Source organism: Hibiscus syriacus, unplaced genomic scaffold, assembly GCF_006381635.1.
Source record: "Hibiscus syriacus cultivar Baekdansim isolate YM2019G1 unplaced genomic scaffold, ASM638163v2 tig00112443_pilon, whole genome shotgun sequence".
Taxonomy (NCBI): domain Eukaryota; kingdom Viridiplantae; phylum Streptophyta; class Magnoliopsida; order Malvales; family Malvaceae; genus Hibiscus; species Hibiscus syriacus.
Window position 1 is genome coordinate 1,453,700 of NW_024063332.1, and position 7,213 is coordinate 1,460,912.

Genomic DNA, 7,213 nt, shown 5'->3' on the forward strand with positions numbered 1-7,213 from the left:
CACCATAGAAAGCGATGTTAATAGGGGTAAAAAAATTCAATTCAATTTGGAAAATTAATTTTTTACTCAACTTATTTAGAAAAAATTCGAATAAAAAATATGTTCGAATCGAATTATAAAATACAACTCATATGTAACTCAAAATATTTAATAATTAGTAAATTGATTTTTGAATTTGAGTTGAGTCTCTAGATATTGTATAATATTTATAAAACATAGAAAAATATAAGAAACATATATATATAGTTATAAAATATTTAAAATAAAATAATATATATATAAATATTTATAATTTTAAACATAAACTCGAGAATTCAATTAGACTTCAAATTTTTTAAGTCAACATTAATTTATAAAATAAGACTTATCAACTCGAATAACTTATTTTTTTATTCGACTCGATTGAATATTCACACATACGTGAGTGAGTGGACACGTACCTTGGTGCTATGCTCCACAGTCGTCACCTGCAAGCTACAAAACAGAGCAGCCGACGGGAAAATCCTATTTATAATTTCAGAATGAACAATGTCCAATACAACTGCACATTGCCCATATGACTTGACGTGCCTCAGCCACACCACGACATATTTACATATGAATATGATCCTCGTCGATTACATTATTTAAAATGGATCATTCGTATTTTTCCATCTTTCCAAACAAAACCTATGATCTCAGAAAGTAAAGGGAAACATAGAGCAAAGATCAATACATTCATATGTTCTCCATAAAATTCCACATAAACCACTTAGTCATTACAATTTAACATTAGAAGATAAGACATAGTACAAAGAAACCTCCGAAAGCACTGCACACAAGGCTTTTACTTGGGCTTCACACCACATTTATGACCAAATTCCTGAGACAAAGTAAAACAACCACAGATGTAAATAAAACAACATTTTGTTCAAGCAAAAATGAAATTAGTGTTTGCTTTAGTGAAACTCACTGACATGCTGCTTTATTTACAAAAACTTGTAAGTTGGGTGAAGTTTTTGCTCAGAAGCGGCGGCCCCTAGCATGGAAGGGAACTCATCGAAGCTCCAGAGATCCATCTGGTTTCCACCATCCTGTGTTGCGACTCCACTGAGGAATGCATCGATCGAGCATCCCAGTTCCCGTCGAGGAACGGCGGCATTTGGAAGTACTTCATCTGATCGTCCAAACACAATAGCTCATCGGATAAACTCTTACCGAATTCTCTTCTGTAGGAATGACATTGTCAGAACTTGGTTTCAGCTTCTTATTAGGGTTTGCATCCTCCAGGAACTCATCACCCTCTATGGAAGCTTCGAGAATGATATCTCGGGAGTTTTGGAACCCTGTTCTCCCCAGCCATAATCAGAACAATCGATGGAGTTACTTCCCTGATCGGAGTTTACACTGGTGTATTGTCAGATGGATTAAAAGGTTAAATCCAGCATCTACAGACATAGGAACCGGGTGCAGGTATGCAAATTGACTCATCGGCGGCTTCTCTTCTATGAACTCATGATATCAAAGTATTCCTGCTCGGGATTGTTCATGTAATTGAAATTCTGGTTCAGATTCGGCTGGATAGGGCTCAAGTTGACTTAGAGACTGGTTTCTCAGAATTTATCTTTGCTGCGCGCTTCGGAGAGAGACGAGGAGTCTCGTCAGGGAAGTTCACCTTAGCTTTCTTACCACGGATTCTCCGCGCCTCAGATCATAAGCTCTCGCAGTTCTTCAGCAGTATTGAAAGTACCTAACCAGACCCTAACCCCTTTCCTCGGATCTCTGATTTCAGCAGCCCATTTACCCCATGGACGCTGCCGAATCCCGCGATACTGATTCTTCCTCTTTCTTTCGCGCATTTCTCATCTGACCGTTGAATTGCGCAGCTTTTCCGGAATTGGGACCTTCAATAATTGGAAAGGAAAGTTTTAAGAATCAACCAAATACATGAACATAAGTAATGCTACTACTCAATGAAGATCTATACAAATCACAACAAAACTTTCTCAAGGAAACAGACTTCAAAACATTAATCATGAGATACATATTAGTTATTACATCCAGAAATCAGTACCCACGCGTTAATTATCGAATATGAATTTCTTCCAAATCAATTGAATAAACTTGATTTCTCCTACTGCAGATGGATAACATGATCTACTGCAAAACAGATCTCAAACAGCAGTTGACAAAAGGGAATTTATCAATCTAAGGAGACTTAATGAAATAAATATATACCCTGGGAATATCTAGAAGAACACAAGATTTTAACAAAATCAATTTTCTTTTTCATGTCATATTTTCAGCTCAAAATAAAAAAAAATGGAAAAGGGGGGAATTTTCTTTTAACAGATGAAGCAAAGCACTGCAGCAGGAAAATAAATAAATATATAGCCTGAGAAATATCTAGAAGAACACAAGCTTTAACAAAAATTCAGCTAAAAATAAACAAGTAATTCACCATGTGAGGAATCAGAAGATGATTTCTTTGAAGCAGAGAAAGCAAATGGCTTGACATCAGCCAAAACACCATCGACATCATAGTCATCTACATCAATTCTTCGTCCTTAAACTCCTTTAAGTCCGTCTCGAAATCATCATCCAAATAGATCACCGGCTTTGAGTATCTTTTACCGGAACCCTTCTTAAACGCGGATTTCTTCAGATCAGGCCACAAGAAGTCGGGTGTCAAGCGTCGCGACGAACGCGCCGCCGGCGCTATGATATCGGAGATGAGCACCCCCACACATGGTGGTGTTTGATCAGATAAACAAACTTCGGTAAAAAAAAAGATTTACAGAGAATTGCTAACAAGACAAGAGAAAACGATTCCTTCAAGTTTTGGTTTCTTGGTTCTTGGTTCTTGGCTCGTGTTATTTTGTTGAGCGTATAGTGGGCTAATAACGTGCATTTTATATTTCTTTCGGAGGAAAGATGGAAATGCTGTGCTTACCGTTTCACCTTGTTTGATGAATGAAATTAAATATAAGACTATTAATCTTTTATGACATTCCTTGGCTTAATGACTTACAATATCTATGATCCTCATTAAACGTGTGAAAAAATTTGATATATGCTTTGATCTCATTTTCATATTAAACTAACAAAATATTTTATCTCTAATTTATTACATAATTTTTATAAATATTATTTATAAAATACTTTTATTTTACTCACATAATCATGTAATAAAATTAAATTATAAAATGGAAAGAATTACAATAAGTGAAAATGGGAGGGTTATATTGGGGAAGAGAAAAGACAGCAATCACACGAGAAACTTCCCCAAAATTTACCGCGAGTGGCCACGAATTCAAGAAAGTAATAATTTAAAATGAGGTGGGTAAAAGGTAAAAATAGCAGGTGCACGCACCATAATATGCCGTAAATATGGAACAAGAGACAACTTGAAACAAAACGACAAATCGAAATCAAATTAAACGACAATATTTTTTTAAAAAAATGGTAGCAATGGACGGCTTACTAAAGACAAGGTCTTGAGTTTGGACTTTTAGAAGGGGTACATGGCCCTACTCCCACCATTTTCCAAAATTATTGCCATTTGATTTATTCGATAAAAAGAAAACCAATATCTATTTGATTTCCGTTTTAGATTAGTTGTTTATATATGTATGTATATATGAATTGAATAATTCAATTATATAAAATTTAGTTTAGTTGTTAATTAATAATAAAATTAGGATTAAATATTAAAAAAAATAAACTATTTAAGTTTAAATTAATACAAATTTGTAATGTTTTTATCTAAAAAAATGAAAAGATAAAAATTAAATTTATTTAAATTTAAATTGATAGATACTCGGCAGACTTGATATTTTATAATAGGGGTAAATTTTAAAATTTAAATAAGAATAAACTTAAAAGATAAAAATAAAAATATATTATTAATAGAAAAAATATAAAATATGACACTTTAAAATTGTTAAGAAAACAACTACTTCCGTTTACTCAATCCATCACTAATTATTATTTTTTATAAGTTTAAAGTCTAATCTTAGTTGTAGTTAGAAATAATACATATTAAATTAATAAAGTATAAAAAACGAATATTTAAATTTAAAAATTAAATTAATTAAATTAATAAATCGGTAAATTATTTTTTGAGTAAATTACAAATTTAATAATTGAACTTTATTATATTTCCTATTTTACTCACTGTGTCGTAACCGGTTTTCGTCCGGACACGAATTTTTATTTGGCGGGAAAATTGATGTGAATAAATAATTTTGAAAATAATTTATGAGTCGCCATCGACTTTTTTTTTTGATCAGGTAAGTCGAATACCTAAAAATTATTTTTTTAAAAGAGTTTTAAGAAAACAATTAAAAAAATGAACTGATCTGCGTTTTAACCAAAAATCGTTCTTTTTAATAATAAAAGGATTCGTGGTCGGTTACGTTTAGGGAAGGATTAGCCCCCTACAACGCCCAAATTGGTACTTTTTAATTATAAATTGTCTCTATTTATTAAAATTTAAAAATTCAAAAATATATTTAATTTATAATCCTATTATTTCAAAATTATATAAAAATATTTATTTATTTAAAAATATCAGAAAAGAACTTCTAGGTGCCTTAAGACAACTCTTTTCTTTGATATTGATCAATATTAATTTAATAATATTGTTTAATTTTAAAATATCAGAATAGAACATCCAGTTGTATTAAGACTGTCCTGGTTCTTTGATATTGAAAACTACATATTAAAATAATTATTTAAAATAAATATTTATTTATTATATAGTTATAACAACATTTAAATATATAAACAAGTAAAAAATACAATTCTAACTATATTTTAAAAGCAATAAAAAATACTTAAAATAAATGACTAAAATATAGTGAAATTAAATTGAAAAACCTAATCCTAATTAATCAGAATTACAGGGATTAAATATGCTATTTTCTTATTTAATAATTAGTGACTAAATAAAATTATCTAAAATTCGGATATTATAATAAAATAAATTAAAAATATAAACTAGGAATTAAAATATCATTTATCAAAAATTAAGGGATTATCAATCTTGGGTGGTCACTGACATTTGTATTGGTGAGGAATGTGGAATAGAGTGTTATGAGGCGTTTTCACCCAGTACCTTAACAGGGGTGGTTTTGTTACAATTGTAATCGGGCTGATGTCTGGTTGAGTAGGGATTTCTTTGTATGGATGAGCTTGGTTGTTGATTAATAAGACTTAGTGGGCACTCTTTTCCCTTTCCGTTGCCTCGACCAAACCTCGGCTTAATTGAGGTATGAGAGGAGTTAATGAGGCCCTATATTTACTTTAACAAAAAAATTATATAACGGAGGAGTGACAAAAAAATACTCAATGTATCAAGTTCAATAATAAAATTGAAATATTTTGAAGTTAAATGAACAAAATAGGAGAGATGTAAAATTTAGTGATGAAATTTGTAATTTACCCTTAATTCTTTAGTTATTGCCATCTCACCTTCGTAAGTCAATCAATTTGAGAATATTTTAGAATATATTTTGGGGTTATCAACATCTCCCTTGTTCTTGTCGAGGCATGCTAATAATTTTCCTGTAGAACCATCTTCTATCTCTCGTCTATGTTGAAACAAGTGGGTTCACCCATCAACACACTTTAGCTTATTCTAGATTAACCTTTTAAACTGTTCAACAGTTAAAACCACTTCATGTTTATTTAAATTTATCAATAAGAATAAATTTATTTGTCGATAATTGATCGATATTTTGTGTGTGAAATATGTGAGTGAAGAATAAAAAAGTGAAGATAATTTTCTTCTCTTATATTGGCTAAGAACTATTTATAGTGAATTTGATCGAAGTTATCGGACATACAATTACTATGATTACTTGTAAATTAATAGACTAGATAGATATGGTGGTTAGAGTTTTAATTTTTTTTTAATAAATCATATGAATCTGTTGAATATTTTATTTATACACTCTGTAACTGGTTTAGAAGTTATGATATACACGTGTACATTGAACATAATTTTTTTAAAAACACCGCAAACATACGAATTCGTTAAAAAATCTTGACTAGCCAAGAACTGACATATTACAAGATCTTTTTATATTTTTTTTATAAGTACTATGTTGTTTTTTCAAATTATATTTTAATTTAATTATATCATATATAGTCTTTAATGAATATATTTCGATTGTGATTATATTTATAGTAATATTTTGATGATATTTAATATAAAAGCTTACCTTCCTTGTTCTCTACTTATTTATCATAATTTGGTTAATTACTTTAATAAGTAGAAGATGATCAAATTGTGATTTAATATGTGAAAGGTGGTTAAAGCCAAGTACGTGCCCTACACGTTCTTTTTATTAATAAAAATATTCTTATAAGTGTGGTCTGCACGCTTCACTTTGACAAAATTATGAAATTATACTTTATTAAAATCCAAGTTGGCAATTTGGTTTCAAAGCTTTGCTCATAAAAATTGGGCAAAAGTGTCCGACGTGGGAATGTTTAATTCCCAAACTAATACACTCATACAATTAATTTCCTTTAGTGTATTTTTTACAGTATCTCTTAAAGTTCTCAGGATATCTCGGCGTAGGGTTAAAATTTTACTCCATAGATTACCCAACGTAATTTTTTTACAATTACTGTGCATTTTTAGAGATTTTCCCGAAAAATCACATTTTCCTTAAATATTTACGTGTCAGTCACCCTTTGAAATAATATTCTCGATCTAACACCCTTTGTATTATTTAATTTTTTTAGTATTTTATTTTTTCTTAAATCATTATGTTAAAATCTGTACTGAAGCGACGCCATTCTTCTAGTACTTCCAACATGAATCTTTCTTGAAATCTTCATTATTACCTCCTCAAGAGTTATGTTTCTCTTGAAGGATATTTTAACATAATGATTTGATACGAAAACAATGCCGGTTTCATCTTCCCGAATTTCTTTATCATAATAAACAATAGCTGAAATTAGCTTCATTCTTACACATAAACGTAAATAATTTAAATAATATAATTTTATATTATTACCGTATCAGCAAAAATATTTCGACGTATGCTCTCGCTTTCCAATTTTACAACCACAAAAATTAATTGAAAATAATTACTATAATATTTTTTTCCAAATAATCATATATAATTATAAAAAATATTATATATTAAAAAAATTATCTTATAATGAAAGATCGAACGAACTTCTGAATCAAATATAAGAGGATGTCGGGTGATATTTA

The 7,213-nt window shown here is 29.9% G+C and overlaps 1 pseudogene; it reads right to left on the reverse strand.

The window, feature by feature from the left end:
- Positions 1-522: 522 nt before the first annotated feature.
- Positions 523-2,773, reverse strand: LOC120179699 (annotated as a pseudogene).
- Between the last annotated feature and the right edge of the window lie 4,440 nt (positions 2,774-7,213).